A 21380-nucleotide genomic window follows, 5' to 3' on the forward strand; every position below is an offset into this window, starting at 1 on the left:
GCGTCCCCTTGTTGCGCTCTATGGTGGGTGGCTGCCATTGCTGCTGAAGCAACTACATTCAACATGCATAGAGCATCATTTCCTCTGCTACCCGATCATACCACTACAAAGCGCGTACGCACCGAAGTCTCCCTGCACTTTTTCGCCCCACGCAAAAAATCTTTCCCACGCTACCACGTAATCACAAAAGGATGGATAGTTGGGCGAGTTGGTACGGTAACATATTCTTGGTTTAAGCGCGAAGAAGACACGGACGGTGGCAGAAGACAGGACGCGCTAACTCAACTAAATCTTTATTGGAAATAACAAACATATATAAGTGATTGCAAAAACCGTAGCAAAGAAAACATGACATGGTCGAAAGGATAACAGTAACCAGAAAAAAGCAAATCAGAAAATGGTGAAGCCACTAAAATATAAACAAGAAAAAACACTACTTCATACTGATGCACGTGCTGAGCAAGTATTGAAATTCACCTTCTCACAATGATAATGATGCCTGGCTAACACAAGTTTCTCCTAGTTTTTTTATGGGAAATGCCTCAAATATTTCTCATGTTGTTTGGCATTTGTGTCTAGAAAGGACTTTTGTGTCCTCAAACAATGGCCTACAACCGCACGTAAAACAGTGCGAGGCTAGATGAGAAGCATTGGGATTGTTAAGAGAATGCTGATGTTCATTTAGTCTAATACTGAGGCACCTGCTGCTCTGTCTAATATAAGCTTTACCCCACTTGAGTGGACTGTGATAGACTATGCCTGTGTCACAATGTGCTAAAGGGGACACGTGCCTAACGCCACAATCATTTTTTGTTTTTACTCCCCCCTGCTCAAGTTTTATGATAGGACACATCCTTGACAACTTACAGGGAGATGAAAAAAACGTATTGACGTCGTATCTACTGGCTACATTCTGTAAACCATGTGACAACTTGTGCACATAGGGCACCACCAAAAATCGTTCTTTTTTCTGGTTTTCTTGCTGTTTTTTTGCATCACTTTTGACCCATTTTGAAAGCTTTTTGCAGGTTAGTGATAACAAATGTGCTGGATATCCAGCCTTCTTTAGCCTATCTAGCTGTTGCGAAAAACTTTGTTGCATACAGTGTGTATGTGACTTAGCGATAGAGGACCTAAGTGCTGAATAAACTATCCCCTGTTTTACAAGTTTGGAATGGCAAGAAGAAAAATCAAGTAGTGGTTTTTTTGCCGTTGGTGAATAGCACCAACAGACATGTTCCTGTTGGAACGTAAGGCATAGATCTAAAAACTGCAATGTATTATTGTGGATAAGCTCAAGCGTGAAACCCAAGCCCCCACCACTTTCTCTAAACACTTTTAAAGTATCGGTAGTTTTTTTGGTGTAGTTATCACTTGAACAACTTGAGTTAGTGCTCGTCCTGTCTTCTTCTGCTACCGTCCGTGTCTTCTTCGTGCTTATACCAAGAATATGTAACACGTAATCCATAGTCACAAACCTGAAAAACCAGTAAGAGTTATTTCACCTTTTCTTGTCTCTAAATCCCTGATGGACACCATTGGACCAGGCTGTAAAGCTAGCAAGATGGAAAGTGGCGACCTCCTTGAGGTTCGTGACAAGCTGCAACATGAAAAACTCGCAAATCTCACAACTTTTGCAGACATCCCAATAACAGTGACACCACATCATTCCCTAAACAGAGTCCGAGGCGGGATTTCAGATTCCGACCTCTTAGAACTAACTGAAGCAGAACTGTTGGAAGGTTGGCAAGACCAAAATGCCATTGAGGTAAAAAGAATAAAAATCGGGCGAGACAACAAAGAAATTCCCACAAAACATCTGATCATTACATTTGCCTCTAGTGTGCTACCAGAAACCCTTGAGACAGGCTATACCAAAATCTGTGTAAGACCATACATTCCCAACCCTCGTTGATGTTTCAAGTGTGAGAAGTACGGCCACGGCTCGCAAAGCTGCTGAGGTCAACTTACCTGCGCAAAATGTGGTGACAAAGACCACACTTCCGAAAACTGTTCTGGAACACCCCACTGTGTGAACTGCGAAGGTGAGCACCCTGCATATTCCTGATCCTGTGAAACCTGGAAAAAAGAAAAAGAAGTAATTAAATTGAAAATTAAAGAAAACATCGTTTCAGGAAGCGTGAAAACGTGTTTCTGTTTTTCATACCACAAGGTATGCTGATGCGGTGCGCAAGGGGGCAGCTTCGCAGCAGACTCGGGCATTGGCCCGGCCCACAAACAGTGTGGCTGCGGCTGTGCCACAAGCCCCTTTGGCGAAATCAGCTGACGCTGCTTCGCTGTCCGCGAAGGGGGGCCCGTCAACCTCCGGGTTGGTGGCCCCAAAGCTCACGTCTGACGTGTCGAGGCCTTCACATCCAACACAGCGCTCTCAAGGGCGCGTGTCCAGCGCCTCACAAGAGGCGATGGACATAATACCTATGCAGACGGCGCAGCCAGCAGCTAAGGAGCGGCGGGATTCTCTCGACCACTCCAAAAAAGACAAAACTCGCATCACGACGCCTGGAAAGTGCCCCGTGAGCTAATCTTAGTCTCCTAGACACACAGCACAAACACTTTTGCCGTCATGGAGACACAAATATTACATTGGAATGTTAGAGGACTCCTTCATAACCTCGATGACATTACAGAACTGCTATACAAACATAACCCAAAATTGCTGTGTGTTCAAGAGACACATCTGAAACCCACACACAAAAACTTTCTTCGTCGGTATACCGTCTATTGTAGACTGAGACGACGCTGTTGCATCGTCCGGTGGTGTAACAATAGTTGCCGAGAAGTCGGTGGCTTGTCGACATGTGGCCCTTCAGACGGCCCTTGAGGCGGTGTCAGTTCGGGCCATTCTGTGTAACAGACTAGAAACTGTCTGTTCCATTTATACCCCCTAATCATCACCTTGAAAAAACAGACATTTATATCCTCATTGACCAGCTTCCCGAACCTTACATTCTCGTGGGAGATTTAAACGCTCACAACACGTTGTGGGGAGACTCGCGATGCGACGCGAGAGGTCGACTCATTGAAAATTTTCTTCTGACCTCTGGTGTCTACCTTTTTAATAAGAAGGAGCCAACCTACTTTAATGCCCAACACGATTCGTACTCATCGATAGATCTAGCAATTGGATCTGCTTCTCTTCTGCCTGACCTTGAATGGAATGTCATTAACAATCCTTTTGGAAGTGACCACTTCCCTGTAACTTTAAAATTAACGCAGCATGATTACCTTCCCCATATTCCTCGATGGAAATTAGCATCGGCTGACTGGGAGCAATTTAAAGAATCAACTTATTTACCACTAGATTTTATAAACAATTATAGTATCGACGATGCCGTTGCATATTTTACTGCTTTTATTATTGATGCTGCTGAAAAGTGTATCCCACTAACGAATGGTGGTTCACTTAAAAGACTTGTTCCCTCGTGGAACAAAGACTGCAGAGAGGTGCGAAAGAGCCAGAATAAGGCATGGGGCATATTGCGTAGATCGCCAAATGTAGAAAATCTCATTGAATTTAAACACATCAAATCGCAGGGAAGGCGGACACGACGTCAGGCAAAGAGAGAAAGCTGGATGAGGTTTCTCTCGGGTATCAATTCATACACACAGGAGGCAAAAGTGTGGAACGGCTTAAGAAAGGTAAACGGGCAACAAATCAATTCGTTGCCTCTGGTGAATGACCAAAGGAATACTTTGCAGGACCAGGCCGACTGTCTTGGGGAGTACTTTGAGCGTGTTTCAAGCTCAATCCATTATTCGCAATGCTTTCTTAAATATAAACAGATAGAAGAATGTAAGCTATTTGTACGCAAATGTCGGCAGAACAACCATATAACCATCCTTTCAGTGTTGCCGAGTTGAGAGCTGCCTTGATCGCATGTAAAAGAGCTCTGCACCGGGACCTGACAGAGTCATGTATGACATGATTAAGAACGTACACCCTGATACACAACTGACACTACTCGCACTTTTGAACACTATTTGGGCGGCCGGATACCTTCTGTCCGCATGGGAAAAAGCGATTGTGGTCCCTGTAATGAAGCAAGGTAAAGGTAAAGATTCCTCCTTGGCGGCAAGTTACCGTCCCATAGCTCTTACAAGTTGACCTTTGTAAGCTGTTTGACAAAATGGTTAATCGATGACTCATACATTTCCTTGAACTGAACAAAATGCTTGATCCCTATCAGTGTGACTTTAGAGAAGGGCGATCCACAACTGATCATCTTGTGCGCATTGAAGAAAATGTCCGGGACGCATTTGTTCATAAACAGTTTTTCTTATCGATAATTCTCGATATGGAGAAGGCATAAGACACAATGTGGCATTACGGAATCTTGAGAGACTTGTCAGGAATTGGCATCCGTGGCAATATGATAAACCTAATAGAAAGCTATCTGTCTAATCGTACCTTCTGCCTCAAAATCGGCAATGCATTGTCATGTCCCTTTACACAGGAAACTGGTGTACCCCAGAAAGGTGTGCTCTGCTGCACACTGTTTACCGTGAAGATAAACACACTTCGTGCCTCATTACCACCGACTATTTTTTATTCTGTCTACGTGGACGACATACAAATAGGCTTCAAGTCCTGTAATCTCACAGTGTGCCAGAGACAGGTACAGCAGGGCTTGAACAAGATATCCAAGTGGGCAGACGAAAATGGGTTTAAAGTTAATCCTCACAAAAGTTCTTGTGTTCTTTTCACAAGAAAGAGAGGCCTGATCCCAGATCCTTGTGTAAGACTGTGGACAGCAAATATCTGTGAACAAAGAACACAAGTTTTTAGGCATCATACTTTACTCTAAGCTAACTTTCATTCCGCACATTATATATCTCAAAGCAAAATGCCTGAAAACATTGAACCTAATAAAGATTCTATCTCACACAACATGGGGCAGCGACAGGAAATGTTTAATGAATCTTTACAAGAGCCTCATTCAGTCGAGACTGGATTGTGGTGCTGTAGTGTATCACTCTGCTGCCCCAAGCGCGTTACAGATGCTAGACCCCGTTCACCATCTAGGTATCCACCTGGCCACCAGCGCTTTCAGAACAAGCCCTATTGAAAGTTTATACGTAGAATTGAATGAATGGTCACTCCATCTGCAAAGATCATAGATCAGCTTCACGTATATCCTCAAAGTTCACTCTAATCATGAACATCCATGTTCTACAACCATTTACGATTTGACGTGTACTACACTTTTCCATAATCGACCCTCTGTGAGGTGGCCTTTCTCACTGTGTGTGAGAGAACTTAATAAAGAAATGGATGTCCCACTTCTCGAACATCGCCTAATGCCTCTAGGTAAGCTGTTACCGCCCTGGGAGTGGCAGGTGATAGAATGTGATGTATCCTTTATAGAGGTCACAAAGCACGCTCCTGAACTCGAAATAGCAATGCATTTCCGTGAACTCCAATCGAAGTACTCTTGCTCTGAATTCTACACCGACGCGTCAAAGTCACATGCTCGCGTATCTTACGCAGCTGTTGGTCCTTCTTTCTCTGAATCAGACGTTTTAAACCCTCATAAAGTATCTTTACTGCAGAAGCTTATGCAGTGCTGTCTGCTGTGAAACAGATTAAGAGATTAAAACTACAGAAGGCAGTAATATTCACAGACTCCTCAAGTGTCATAAAGGCACTAATGTCTTTTAAGAAAACACAAAAATCCCGCTTTTATTGAGCTCCACTCATACTTATGCAATATTTATTCATCTCTTTGACATGTGACAATATGCTGGGTTCCTGGCCATAGATGCATTGAGGGTAATGTGCTAGCAGACCAAATGGCCACATCAGCTACATTGCATGGTACTAATCATACAGTTGCTGTTCCTGCAACAGACTTGAAACCTTTCGTGCGAAAAAGACTGCGAAGCCACTGGCAACGCTTGTGGGATGCTGAAAGAAATAATAAGCTTCATTTGATTAAGCCAGAGTTAGGAATCTGGCCCCCTGCAATGAAAACACAATGAACGGATGTCGTATTCTGTAGTCTCAGAATAGGACACACATATGGCACCCACAGTTTTCTGCTGACTGGCGATGAACCACCAACCTGTGGTAGATGTGGTGAAAGGCTCACCGTCTTCCATGTCGTCCTGGAGTGTCGGGAAGCCGAAAGAGAGAGAAAGAAACATTTTCCCCTAGCATACCGATATCATGTCCCTCTCCATCCCAGTATGTTTCTTGGCAAAGAACCGCTTTTTAATACCAATGCAGTCCCAAGTTTCTTGAATGACGTAATTGTGTGTAATTATGTAATTAGCCCTAGATATTCGTAGCACATCCTCCCGCCAGAGGATGCTGCTGTGATAGTGTTTAGTATAGCACATGCCTCCAGGCCTTAATGTTTCAAGGGCTTTGTTTAGGCAATAGTGCTTCATGCCAATTTTTGCATCGGACATATTTTGCATATAGTAACATTTATTTGCAATGCATATTGTCACGAGCCTCGAGCTGTAGTCTTGAAGGTTTAATAACCCATAGAGCAGCTGGCTCTTGGAAGACGCGACCGTCGGGGCTGGCTCAAGCAGAGAAGGGGCGCGCGGTCTTCGTTCTTCTCTTGGGCTCGACCCACTCTTGCCCTCGACCCACTACCTACAGGTGGCAATATCCCCCCTTTCGAACACAAGCATCGCCTCGATGCTAAAAAAAATAGGCGTAGAAGACAAAGAAGAAGGCAGGCAAAGCGAAAGTACACAAAAAAAAGTAGCCGTCACGCCGGCACAGTCAATGAACGAAGAAGCAAGCTCCCAAAGATAAATGAAAAGTAGAAACAAAGAAGGGAATGAGAGAAAAAAAACGAAAAAAAAGTTATGGACGCGCAATGTACAGCTTCATGCGCACAACATGAACTATGTCTGAGCTCGGTTGTCTTTGTGTCCTACCCCGTGTCTGCGATGTTGTGTCCGGAACAACTTCGTAGTTTACGTCACTGACGCGGCAGAGCACTTTATACGGACTGAAATACCAGCTCAGCAGCTTTTCACAGAGGCCACGACGGCGAACGGGGGTCCACACCCAAACTTGGTCCCCGGGGAATTGTAGGACATGTCCCTGTAGCGGCTGTTGTAGCGTCATGCGTCTGCCTGCTGCTGCTGCTGGCCGATATGCAGCCGCGCGAGCTGCCGAGCTTCCTCAGCATGCTCTGCAAATTCCTCGGCGTCAGTTGTCAATAGGTCAGCATCTTGACACGGCACCATAGCGTCCAGCATCGTCTGGACTTCGCGACCGTAGAGAAAGCGAAAGGGCTTGAAGCGCATCGTCTCTTGCCGGGCAGTGTTATACGTGAAGGTCACATAAGGCAAGATGTGATCCCATGTTTTGTGTTGAACGTCGACGTACATTGCGAGCATGTCTGTGACCGTCTTATTCAGTTGCTCGGTAAGTCCGTTGGTCTGCGGATGGTACGTGGTCGTCTTGCAATGCCTGGTGTTGCTCAATTCAAAAACTTCGTCCATAAGCTGCGCTGTGAATGCTGTCCCTCTGTCTGTTATTACAGTGGAGGGAGCACCGTGATGAAAGACGATGTAGCGCATGAAGAATTGCGCTACCTCTCGGGCCGTGGCTCGTGGGATCGCCTGCGTCTCAGCATAGCGTGTTAAATAATCAGTCGCGACGATCACCCATTTGTTGCCGTCGGCAGAAAGAGGAAACAGCCCGAGAATGTCCATGTCGAGAAAGGCGTGTGAGGTGCTTCAATTGGCTGAAGTAAGCCAGCCGGTTTAACGGATGGCGTCTTGCGGCGCTGGCATTCACGACAGCCTTTAACGAACTGTTTGACACTTGCCGAAAGCCCAGGCCAATAGTACATTTCGCTAGCGAGTGTTCGTGAAAAGCCTAAATGACCAGATGTCGGTTCGTCATGGCAAGCGAAGAGGATGTCATCGCGCATGGCCCTTGGAACCACCAGGAGGTAAGCACGGCTGGTCGAACGAGCATTCTTATAAAGCACATTATCTCGCAGACAGAAGAACGTCAGCGAGCGGAACAGATGGCGTGGTATGGTTGTGTCGTGGCCCTCTAAATGATCGATGATCAGTCGAATCTCAGCGTCGTCACGCTGCTGTCTGCTCAAGTCCGACGAACTAATGGCGCCCAGGAAGCCGCCATCATCCTCTGTTTCCTGACTGGCAGGATCAATGGGTGCGCGGGACAGCTTGTCATCGTCTTCATGCTTACGGACAGACTTATAAACGATGGTGATGTCAAATTCCTTTCGCCGCAAGCTCCACCGTGCCAGTCGTCCTGAAGGGTCGCACATGCTTGCCAACCAACAGAGGGCATGGTGGTCCGTCACTACTTTGAAGGGACGACCATAGAGATAGGGGCGAAACTTGATCGCCCACACAACCGCGAGGCACTCTTTCTCTGTAGTCAAATAATTCGCCTCGGCACGGGACAGGGAGCGGCTGGAATACGATACAACTCTTTCCAATCCATCTTGAAGGTGGACGAGCACTGCGCCAAGGCCAACGCTACTGGCGTGGGTATGCACCTCAATATCCGCATCATCGTCAAAATGTGCAAGAACGGGTGCTCGCTGCAGGCGCTGTCATAATTCAGCAAAAGCCACCTGTTGCTCTTTATGCCACACAAATGGCGTATCATCTCTTGTAAGGCGTGTCAGGGGTTCCGCTATCTTCAAAAAGCCTTTAATAAACCGGCGATAGTAGGCGCACTAACCCAGGAAGTGCCGGACGGCCTTCTTATCGGCAAGAGCTGGAAACGCGGCCACAGCCGCAAGCTTGTCTGGATCGGGTCGGTCCCCTTTGGCGCTTACTACATGCCCGAGGAACTTGAGCTCTTCGTAACCAAAGTGGCACTTTTCGAGCTTAAGTGTGAGGTCTGCTGATCGGATGGCTTCTAGCACACTCCGTAGGCGGTGAAGATGCTGCTCAAACGTTTCAGAGATGACCACATCATCCAGGTACACAAGACAGGCCTGCCACTTCAGTCCAGTCAGGACAGTGTCCATCATTTGCTGGAAAGTCGCCGGGGCTGAACACAAGCCAAAAAGAAGCACTCGAAATTCATAGAGCCCATCTGGAGTCACAAAGGCTGTTTTCTCACGGTCGCGTTCGTCTACCTCAATTTGCCAGTACCCGCTTTTTAAATCGAGAGAAGAAAAATAGTGGGCACGCCGTAGTCTATCTAACGAGTCGTCGATACGCGGCAGCAGGTACACGTCCTTTTTAGTCACGTTGTTCAGCTGGCGGTAATCAACACAGAAGCGTAGCGTTCCGTCTTTCTTTTTGACAAGAACGACCGGAGATGTCCACGGGCCATTGGAAGGTTCGATGACGCCATCGTCAAGCATTTCCCGGACTTGCGTACGTATGGCTTCGCGTTCTTTTGCCGACACGCGGTAAGGCTGCTGGTATATTGGGCGTGCGTCTTCGTACGTGATGATCCTGTGTTTAGTGATAGAAGTCTGGCGTACCTTGGAAGAATGTGTGAAGCAGGTCCTGAATTCAAGCAAGAGCTTGCGCAGTGCGGTCTGGCTATCGGTGGACAGTTCAGAATTGATGTCGAGATGGCCCAGAGGCGTGTCTGCTGTCTGCACTACTTCTGACATGAAACAGTTGTTAACGTTTGCTATGCGTCTGCAAACGCTAACGAAGGGCCGCGGAACAGGTGTCGGTGCTCGTAGCTAAAGTTGATAACAAGCAATTGCGAATGACCAGCACGAATCTGTGTAACACTGCGAGCCACACAAACACTTTGCTTCAGTAGGTGTTCCAAGTTACTTTCGGCCACCGCTTTGCCATCGCGTAAGCCACAGCATGTGACATCGACGACGACACTGGCTCGTGGAGGAAGCGTTACACTGTCTGCAGAAACACGAAGTACGTCGTCGCGCCGTTGGCCGTCTTGCACGTCGATTGCTCGTTCGGCAGAGAAAGTGATACAACGCTCTTGCAGATCAATAATTGCGCCGTACTCCTGCAGGAAGTCAACCCCAAGAATAACGTCGCGGGAGCATTCGTGTAAGACAAGGCAGCTCACTACAAGTGTAGATCCTTGAATCCCAACTCCAGTCGTGCAGGCACCCAGCGGAGAAACGACGTGGCCGCCAGCCATCCGAATCTGCGAGTTATGCCAGGGCGTGATCACTTTCTTCAGCTGCGTTTCTATTTTACCGCTTAGTATCATGTAGTCTGCGCCGGTGTCCACTAAAGCACTAACGGCATAACCGTCAGTAGTCACTGGTATATCGAGCGAAAGCCGGTCATCCCGTTCAGCTGCAGGTGATGTCAGATCGGTATGTTTCCGTAACTGCGTCCGTCGGAGGTCTTCAGCGCTTCGTCCGTCAGCGACCTCGCCCCTAAAGATCGCCTCAGTTAGTTTTCCCGGCGGGGACTGGTCAACCGCTCGGGAGAATACTGCTGGGGCGGAGGTGAAAATTTTCTTGGAGACGGCGATCGCGACTGCCGCCTGGCAGGCGGTGGCAAGCGCTGCTGAGAGAGGTTATCCTCAATGTCCCGGGGTCACTGGCCGTATCGGGGCGGCGGCGAGTGTGCGGAAAAGCCGCGAATCCCAAGGCGCCGCTATGGGCATTGGCGGTACAAGTGGTCAGCTTCACCGCAGTGGAAGCACAGAGGCCAATGATCGGGTGTGCGCCAAACATCTGACTTCCAAGGGGGCGGGCGTCTGTCATCGATGTAGTGAACTGCTTGCTCCGAACGATGGGCAAATGGAGCGGCATGAACAACGGCCAGCGGTGTACACCCAGCGACGTAGTACGGTATCGGCTGCGCCGACCTAACTGACACCGTAGGAGGAGCACGAACGAACAGCGGCGTAGAGGAAGCAGGGCGCTTCAGCGCTTCTACGTAGGTTGCACGTGGGTATTCAGGAGATACTGCCGCAGCGTTATCAAGAGGCAAGGTGTCACGGAGCGCTTGGTGCAGTTCATCCTTGATAATGCTTGCTATGGAGCTTACCCTAGGGCGCGGTGTTACGGCGGCCTTTTGCAACTCTTCAGGCACTACAGAGCGGATGAGTTCTCGCAGACAGTCACCGTTGCTTCCTATGGCCGTGAAAATGTCAGCAGCAGAGATGCTGTTCGCTTGCCGCTCATACAGGCTCGTGCGATGCAGAAGCATCTTTTCCATGGTCACGGCCTCAGACAAGAACTCTGTGACCGTCTTCGGAGGGCTCCGTACGAGGCCAGCGAAGAGTTGCTCCTTGACCCCACGCATCAGATGACGTAACTTCTCCGTCATTCTTGGATCCGCTCATCTGAGGAGGCGTGTCATGTCTTCAATGTACGTGGTCACAGTTTCGTTTGGCAACTGGACGCGCGCCTGAATCGCTTGTTCCGCTCGTTCGTGGCGATCAGCACGGTGTATGTCTCCAAAAGCTGACGACAAAACTCGTACGACGACGTCAGTTGCTCCTCGTGGTTCTGAAACCACGTACGCACCCCATCCTCCAGGTAGAAGTAGATGTGTCTGAGTTTTTCCGTGTCGTTCCATTCGTTCACGGAGGCCACGCGCTCGAAGTCGACTATCCAGTCTTCGAGGTCTTCGAACACTGTGCAAGAAACGTTTTCAGGATCCTTGGGCTCTCAAGTGTGTAACGGTTCGGCATCGCCCTTCCCGTACCGGTTGGGGCGGTTTGAAGGGAGGCGCTGGTCATACAGGTTGATGTGGTGGGAACCGTAGTGTCGACGACTTCTGGGGACAGTCCCCTGATCCTGCGGCTGGCCCGATGCACTGGAGTGTTGACAGGCACTGGATTCGTAGCGCAGATCCTTGGAGGGGTTTGCAACATCCGTGAGGACGCTTACCCAGCACCTCCACCAGTTTGTCACGAGCCTCGTGAAGTAGTCTTGAAGGTTTAATAACCCGTAGAGCAGCTGGCTCTCGGAAGACGCGACTGTCGGGGCTGGCTCGAGCAGAGAAGGGGCGCGCGGTCTTTGTTCTTCTCTTGGGCTCAACCCACTCTTGCCCTCGACCCACTACCTACATGTGGCAATATTTCATCCTCATAGCACACGCCATTAGTCATTTCCATAATCTTATTACATGTAGATTTTATGCACTTTACACCGACTATTTTTAGGCCCTCTTACAGCCACGTCATATCCACCACTCGTAATTCATCGCTTCAATCCAAACTCATTAACACTGGCCTTGCGCTCTTTGGCCATTATTGCCCCTTGCGCCAATAATCCCCATACATCATCACAAAGTACAAGTGCAAGAACACCCCCATCAAACTGCTGAAGTACAGCTTTGCATTCTTGCCCTGTCATTTCCTTTCATGAATAAACATAAAATGCCTTTTTCAATGCTCACATACCTCTGCCTGTCATTTTCTTTTGAATGAAGAGAAACAAGATTGGCAACCAATGCAGGTGGTGAAAAGAATAAGGGGCCACTGCATCGTAGGATGGCCACGCCTTTCTGCCCGAGACTTGCAAGTTGCTCACAGAGGGTCTCCTGGCAGAGAGTCTGTCGGGCCTGGTGCAGGCCGTCAGAATCTCGTAACCGCTGTTCTACCGGCTGTTGTGGCTGTGGCAGGTGCTGCTCGGTAAGTGCCTGAGTGATCTACAAAACACCGCGTTGTGCTGCTGAGCTCAAGGCCGCCGGTTTCGATGCCGGACATGGCGGCTGCATTTTGATGGCGGCAGAATGCAAAAACTATTGTGTACGTATTAGATTTAAGTGCATGTTAAAGAACTCCAGGTGGTCAAAATTATACCGGAGCCTCTGCACTACAGCGTGCCTCACAATCATATCGTGGTTTTGGCACGTAAAACTGCAGAATGTTTTTACCCATCTTTTCTTTTGCACATGTGTGTTACACACTGCCACTGTGGAATGTATACAGTGGAACCATTCTCGTTGATACGATTCTGCGTAATGTGTTTTCGAGACGATCAGTATTTTTTTTTCGTTTCCCGGTAATACGATTTGGTTGGATAATACGTTAGATACGATTTTCTGATGATACGCTTTATTTTCCAGTTCTCGTAAAGATCATATCAACTCAATTCTACTGTCTATGATGAGAAACCGGTGCAGCGGATTGTCGCTTTTATTTCTTACCTTCTTCAACACGCTGCCCTAATGGAAATAAATTATTGCATTATTATTATCTTTGTATGACAGATACTGAATGGATGTAACTAAGGTATTTTCATGTTCTTTGCGACTTGGTTATAACGAGGTGCGATAATAATTGCAGCATTGTTGTTGAATAAAGTTTTTGTTTATTCCATATGATATCGCAGGAGGAACAGCTTGTGGAGCTGGTCTCTGCTGCGGAGGCTTGCATTGCACGAGTGCGCCTCAAATGGCGTCGTGAGGTGGCCATCTGGAACACGCTTTGTTGCTTCACTGGCCCGCTGCTTCAGACTCCCCTGGAAGAACGGATCACTCGGCACCTGCTCCGGTGGACTCAGGCTTCTGTGAGAGTCTTCTCAGTTCTACATTTTTTTTTCCTTTTACTGTGAACAGCAGTTATTGACTTTAAGACAGTACTACCATGTTTGTTTGTTGGTCATGGTTTAGTTTTAGGAACAATGGGACATGATGATGATGATTATTGTTGTTTATTGGCGCAAGGGCCAGGTGTGGCCAAAGAGCGCCAGGACGATGGTAATGGCTTGTTAGTGGTATATGAATAGTCAATTATATGAAGGTTAGATGTGGCATGGCTGTAAAGGGGCCTAAAAGCAGTCGCTGTAAAGTGCGTAAAATCTATACGTAATAAGATTATGGCAATGACTAATGATGTGTACTATAGACATGAACAATGCATTGCGAAAGAATGATATGACTTCCAAAATATTGCAGATGCAAGAATAAGCCAGAAGCACAAGTGCCTAAACAGAGCCCTTGAGACACAAGGGCCTGGAGGCATGTGCTATAAAAAACAATCACAGCAACATCCTCTGGAGAGAGGATGCGCTACGAACTTGTTGGGCTAATAACATGTAGCACAACATCATTCAGGAATGCGAGGACTGCTTTGGTGTTAAAGAGCGGTTCTTTACCGAGAAACATAGCGGGATGTAGAGGGACATAATAGCGATATGCTAGAGGAAAGTGTTTCTTTCTTTCTCTTTCGGCTTCCCGACACTCCAGGAGGACGTGGAGGACGGTGAGCCTCTCGCCACATCTACCACAGGTTGGAGGGTCATTACCACTCAATAGAAAATTGTGGGTGCCGTACGTGTGTCCTATTCTTAGACGACAGAATAGGACATCAGTTCGTCGTGTTTTAGTTGTACAGGGCCAGAAACCTAACTGTGGCTTAATCAAGTGGAGCTTATTAGTTGTTTCAGCGTCCCACAGACGCTGCCAGTGGCCTCGCAGTTTCCTTCGCAAAAAAGGCTTCAGATCTGTGGAGGAAATAGCAGCGGCAGGATTAATAGCTTGCGACGTAGTTGATGTGGCCAACTGGTCTGCTAGCACATTGCCCTCGATGCCTCTATGGCCAGGCACCCAGCATATTATTATATGTCTACGAGATTGGTAAATGTTACACAAGAGTGAGTAAAGCTCAATAAAAACAGGATTTTTATGCTTTTGTAAAGAGGTTAGCGCTTTTACAAGACTTAACGAGTCTGTGAATATTATTGCTTTTTCTAGTTTTAATTTCTTTATATGTTTCACCGCAGACAGTACTGCGTATGCTTCTGCTGTGAATATACTTGTTAGGGGGTTCAATACATCAGATTTAGAAAAAGAGGGGCCAACAGCCGCGTAAGATACGCCAGCATGGGACTTAGATGCGTCGGTGTAGAACTCCGAGCACGAGTACTTCAATTGAAGTTCGCGGAAATGCATTGCAATTTCGAGCTCAGGAGCGTACTTTGTGACCTCTACAAAGGATAAATCGCAATCTATCACCTGCCACTCCCAGGGCGGTGACAGCTTAGCAGGAGGCATTAGGCGATGTTCTACAAGTGGGACATCCAACTCCTCGCTAAGTTCTCTTACACGCAGTGAGAAAGGCCGCCTCATAGAGGGTCGATTATAGAAAAGCGTTGCACACTTCAAATCATTTACGGTTACAGAACAAGGATGTTCTCGATTGGAGTGCACTTTGAGAAAATAGGTGAAGCTGATGTATGTTCTCTGGAGGTGGAGTGACCACTCATTGGATTCTACGTATAAGCTTTCAACGGGGCTCGTTCTGAATGCGCCAGTGGCCAGGCGGATACCTAGATGGTGGACAGGATCTAACATTTTTAGTGCGCTCGGGGCAGCAGAGTGATATACCACGGCACCATAATCCAATCGTGACCTAATGAGGCTCTTGTGAAGATTCATTAAACACTTCCTGTCACTGCCCCAGGATGTGTGAGATAAAATTTTCAGTAAGTTCATTGTTTTTAGGCATTTCGTCTTGAGGTGTTTTATGTGGTGGATGAAAGTAAGCTTAGAGTCAAGTATGATGCCTAAAAACTTGTGTTCTTTGTTCATAGGTATTTGTTGTCCATATATTTCGATGGTGGGATCTGCAACGAGACCTTTCTTTCTGGTGAAAAGAACACAAGAGCTTTTGTGGGGGTTTACTTTGAACCCGTTTTCGTCTGCCCACTTAGACACTTTGTTTAACCCCTGCTGTACCTGTCTCTCGCACACTGCAAGGTTACAGGACTTGAAGCCTATTTGTATATCGTCCACGTAGATGGAATAAAAAATAGCTGGTGGCAACGAAGCACGAAGCGTGTTCATTTTGACGATAAAGAGCGTGCAACTGAGCACGCCTCCCTGGGGTACACCAGTTTCCTGTACGAATGGACGCGACAGTGCATTGCCTATTTTAACCCGAAATGTGCGGTTGTGTAGGTAGCTTTCAATAATGTTTAACATATTGCCGCGAATGCCAATTGCCGACAGATCGCGCAAGATTCCATAACGCCAGGTTGTATCATACGCCTTTTCCATATCTAGAAACACGGATAAGAAATATTGTTTATGTATGAAGGCATCACGAATGTTTGCTTCGATGCGCACGAGATGGTCGGTTGTAGACCGTCCTTCTCTGAAGCCGCATTGATATGGATCAAGAATTTTGTTTGACTCAAGGAAGTGTAAAAGGCGACGGTTTATCATTTTTTCAAAAAGTTTGCAAATACAACTTGTGAGGGCTATTGGGCGGTAACTCGTTACTAATGTGGGGTCTTTACCTTGTTTCAAAATCGGGACGACAAGGGATTCTTTCCATGCAATAGGTAGGTACCCGGCAGCCCATATAGCATTAAAGAGTGCGAGTAGCGTTATTTGAGTATCGCTGTGGATGTGTTTAATCATATCGTACATGATCCTGTCAGGTCCAGGTGCAGAGCTCCGACATGTATTCAAGGAGGCTCTCAACTCGGCGATGTTAAAAGGCGTGTTATAGGGTTCGTTCTGTCTGCTTTTACGATCGATAGCCTTGTGTTCTGCGATTTGTTTGTGCTTTAGGAACACCTCGGAATAATTATTTGAACTAGATATGCACTCGAAGTGTTCGCCAAGAGCGTCAGCTTGGTCTTCCAAGCTGTTCGCTTCGTCGTTCACTAGCGGCAAAGGATGGATTTCTTTTCCCTTTAACCTCTTTAGCCCCTGCCATACTTTTGCCTCTTGGGTGTATGAGTTTATACCAGAGAGAAACCTCTCCCAGCTTGCCCTCTTAGCCTGTCTTCGCGTCCTTCTTCCCTGGGATTTAACATGTTTAAACTCGATTAGATTTTCAGTCGTGGGACATTCACGTAGTTTCCCCCAAGCTTTATTTTGCCGCCTTCGTGCCTGTCTGCAGTCGTCATTCCACCAGGGGACCCGTCTTTTGAATGAAGTACTCGTTTGAGGAATGAACTTCTCAGCGGCGTCAATGATAAAAGCAGTAAAATATGATACGGCGTGATCTATACTAAAATTATTTATAAAATCTCGTGATAAGTACGTGGATTCCCTAAAGCATTCCCAGTCAGCTGAGGCTAGTTTCCAGCGTGGGACATGCGGAAGGGAGTCATGTTCGGTTACTAAGTTTAGGGTTACTGGAAAATGATCACTTCCGTATGGGTTTTTAGTAACATGCCATTCTAAATCAGGGAAAAGTGAGGCAGAGCCAATTGACAGGTCTATTGATGAATAAGAACTATGGTGGATATTGTAATATGTTGGTTCCTTCTTGTTGAAGAGGCACGCACCGGAGTTAACAAGGAAGTTCTCAATGAATCGACCTCTCGCGTCGCATCGCGAGTCTCCCCAAAGAGTGTGATGAGCATTAAAATCACCAGTGATAATGTATGGCTCTGGGAGCTGGTCGATGAGGCTGTAAAATTCCGTTTTACTGAGGTTATGGTTGGGTGGTATGTAAATGGAGCAAATGGTTATAAGCTTGTTGAATAAAATTGCTCGCACAGATACAGCCTCGAGAGGCGTGTGTAGGGCAAACTGTTGGCAAGCAACAGACTTACTTACAACGATGGCTACACCTCCGGACGAGGCAGAAGCGTTGTCACGATCTTTACGGAAAATGGCATATTGCTTCAGAAAGTTGGACTGTGTAGGCTTTAGGTGTGTTTCTTGGAAACACAGCACCTTCGGATTATATTTATGTATGAGTTCTGTGATGTCGTCGAGGTTACGAAGTAATCCTCTGACGTTCCACTGTAGTATCTGTGTGTTCATGTTGCAGACAATGTTTGTGCTGTGTGTCTCGTGTGAAAACACTAACTTAACTTACAGAGCCCTTGTCGGGCCCTGTGATGCGGGCTTTTTCTTTTTTGGAGCGGTCGAGAGATTCTCGCCGCTCCTTTGGCGCTGGCTGCGCCGTCTGGCTGGAAGATGTGTCCATCGGCTCTTGTGGAGCGCTGGACACCCGCTCTTGAGAGCGGTTTGTTCGCAATGAAGGCCTCGTCTCGAGGGACAAAACCTTGGAGGCCACCAGCCCGGAGGTGGATGGCCCCTTCTGCTGGGGTGGCGGAGCAGCGCCTGCTGCAGTCGCCGAGGGGGCAGATGGCTTCACCGCCGGCTCACTACGCGTGGGCCGGACAGCAGCCGGAAGCCGCTGCGACGCTGCCCCCTGACGCGTCACATCGGCAAAGCTGGTTTTAGACAGGTAGGTCACCCGCCTTCGTGCCTCTTTGAAAGTTATGTTTTCTTTTACTTTAATTGTCACTATTTCCTTTTCTTTTTTCCAGGATGGGCACGACCGCGAGTATGCGGCGTGCTCCCCATCACAGTTAACACAATGTAGAGAACTTTCACAAGACTCAGAGGAGTGTTCGTGGGCACTGCATTTCGCACAAGTTTGGCGGCCTCGGCAGTTCTGCGAACTATGGCCGAACCTCTGGCATTTGAAACATCGAAGGGGATTTGGCACATATGGCCTAACACGAAGCTTGATGTACCCGGCCTCGATGGACTCGGGCAGGACACTTGAGTTGAAAGTAAGTATTAGATGCTTGGTCAGGAGTTCCTTCCCATCTCGCCTCATTTTAATCCGTTTAACATTGATGACATTCTGATCACTGAAACCCTCAAGGAGTTCAGCCTCACTCAGCTGCAACAGGTCATCATCTGAGACAACGCCGCGGGTGGTATTCATAGTACGGTGTGGGGTTACTGTTAATTGGGCATCTCCAAATGACACTAGATTGGGCAGTTTCTCGTATTGTTTGAGATCACGGAGTTCCAAGAGGAGATCCCCGCTTGCCATCCTAGATGCTTTGTAGCCTGGTCCAAAAATATCAGTCAAAGACTTTGAAACAAGGAAAGGTGACATTGATCGTACCGATTTGTCTGAGGTTTCAGAGTGAATAACATGAAATCGGGGGAAATTCTGTGTTTGTCGTCCAAAAAACTGGAACACATCTTCGGTGCGCCCTCTTTTCAGACGGCGATCAGGGAGTAGGGGGAATTCTTCAGCCATAGGTATGGAGTTTTTCGGCAGCGACGCCAGCCACCCACCAAGGAGCCCAACGAGGGGACGCTGCAGGACCTGGAGAAGACAGGTCCTGCAACACGCCAGCTGTACGCCACTACTATAACCAAATACGTATAACCAAGGGTGGTTATAACACACAAGGTTAACCCTCGCCACCAGGAATTTTTGAAGTAAATGGAAGAGAAAAGACGACAGGAAAGATTAAAGGTGAACGAGAAAGACGAAGATTGAAGAGAAGGACAGGAAAAGGCGACTGCCGATTTCCCCCGGGTGGGTCAGTCCGGGGGTGCCGTCTACGTGAAGCCGAGGCCGAAGAGGTGTGTTGCTTCCGCCGGGGGGCCGTAAAGGTCCGAACACCCGGCATCGGCTCAACCCCCAGGATCCTCTTTTCCCCGGACACGGCTAAGCCACACACGGCTACACGCGGGAGGGTCCAACCCTCATGTGCTCGGGTCCGTGGTGGCGCAACTCACCAAACGCCTGCTTGCGCAGACGCCCCTGCGGGGAACAATGGGACATAACGTGAAGCAAAAGACTACAGACTTCAATGACTTTGTTAGCTGAGAGCTCATTTACTGCCGCGTTAGTTACCTGTCTGAATCTCGCTTACAGTGATTTTGTGCAAAATCTCTGCACTCTTGTGTAAGCTCCCCCAGCTGCATATGCAAATTCAACCTTGATATAACAAATTCAATTATATGACATTTTCATGTTGTAATTTGACCTTTTAGGCAAATGAGTATTGTTGCCAACAGGTTTTTCTTACACAGAAAGGGCTGCCATAAAATTATAAATTATCGGGCAATCGGAAAAACTAATTTTTAATGAAAGAAAGATTCACTTTTTTTAAATTTAAGAGTTGGCAACGAAAGATATGGCTTCATGCCGTGTCGATGATATCTTCACATAGGCAGTGTGAAGTGAAGCCTGCGACGCATTCGTGTCCACTCCACCATTGCAGCTGATAGTGTCGCCTGCAGTGGGACAACGTTATCATGAAAAGTGCAGACAGATGGGACTGAACGTGTTGTCTGCCTCTCGCTTCAACATGTCTTTGAAACTCAAGATTACGCGACCTCCAGCACTAAGCACGCAGGCAGACAGTGCACATGAAGCCACGGCCATCTTGGCTCACATGTACTTTGCACCCGCTGCAGATTACCTCCGAGATAAAACGCGCAGGCCGCATATGCACCTAGCTGTACTGACGGCCATGTGCCTCTGCGGCTGGGCTAGAAGTGGAGAAGTGTGCTCACTTGCCACCCACTCCCCCCACCCCTCTAGCATTTGCTTAATCATGTTATGTGAGCTTAACCCCCAACCCCCTCCCCTTTTGCATGGAAAAATGATGCGCATCAAGCCACCATTCTTCCCTTGCGCTTTCGCTTGCACCCAGAGCGTTAAGGCTGTTTCACATGGTGCGATTTTGCACTGCGATTTTCGCAGATACGAAATTCGCAACGGCCATTTCACATGGTGCGATGTCAACAATGCGATTATGCGACGCCCAGGGTTGCTTGCTGCCAAATTTTGTCGCACACGCCGCATAAATTCGTTTAATGTAATGAAAAAGACGTGCGCGTTGTTATATAATTGACCTCTATTTATTAGGACCAAACAATACGTGCGTTTTGTAATTTAGAAACGCTTCAAAGTTTAGTTTGTTTTGGAGTGCGCAACAGCGGTTTGTGAAGTTCAATACGAGGAGAAATGGCGGACGTAAACAGCTGTTCGCAGGTGGTCGTTCAGCATTGTGTGCTGTCTCGTGTGTGTTTTATGCCTGTGTCATTCTACCTGCGGTTAAACAAATTACAAGAGGACCTATCAACAAGCCCCTATAGCTGTTGTCATCGCATATGCAGTATTCGGGATTCGGCGGAGTCGTCATGTCAACGCAGAGACCCTCGCGCTACCCGTGATTAACGTCAGCTTCTGAAAAACGGATGTGTGTGTATTGCTCGTGATTGCGCATTAGCGGTTCCTGCTCCTAGCATTATTCTTGCACCAGACTTAGCAGCAAGCTCCAACCCAAAAGCTCACGTCTGCCCCTGAACAAAGCCGCAAATGATCTGTGTAATTACTGAACGTGCAATGGAATTTGTGTTGTGAACGTTTATCTTAGCGCCAGCCTGGCTCGTCCATCTCGGCACCTGTGCTGTAATTATTCATACAAGTGCTCTCTGAATATTTCGAAAGGCGTAAAAGGCGACACCACATTTTTTTTTAGGAGCTGCAGTCACTTGTGTACGTAGTATCATATCATTCTGGCAGACATGGGCGTCGTCTATTTTCTCGTCCTGTTTCTTGCGCTGTTAGTGTGCTGTTAATCTGTATCAAGAAGCTTAAGTTAATATGCTGCAGTACGTAGCGCAGCCGCGTAGCCACACGGCTAACATTAAAATACCTTGTTAGGAGTACGTTTGTTTGTTTAATAACAAAATCGAACGCTAAAATT

The sequence above is a fragment of the Dermacentor silvarum genome, chromosome 10 (assembly GCF_013339745.2).
Source record: "Dermacentor silvarum isolate Dsil-2018 chromosome 10, BIME_Dsil_1.4, whole genome shotgun sequence".
Taxonomy (NCBI): Eukaryota; Metazoa; Arthropoda; class Arachnida; order Ixodida; family Ixodidae; genus Dermacentor; species Dermacentor silvarum.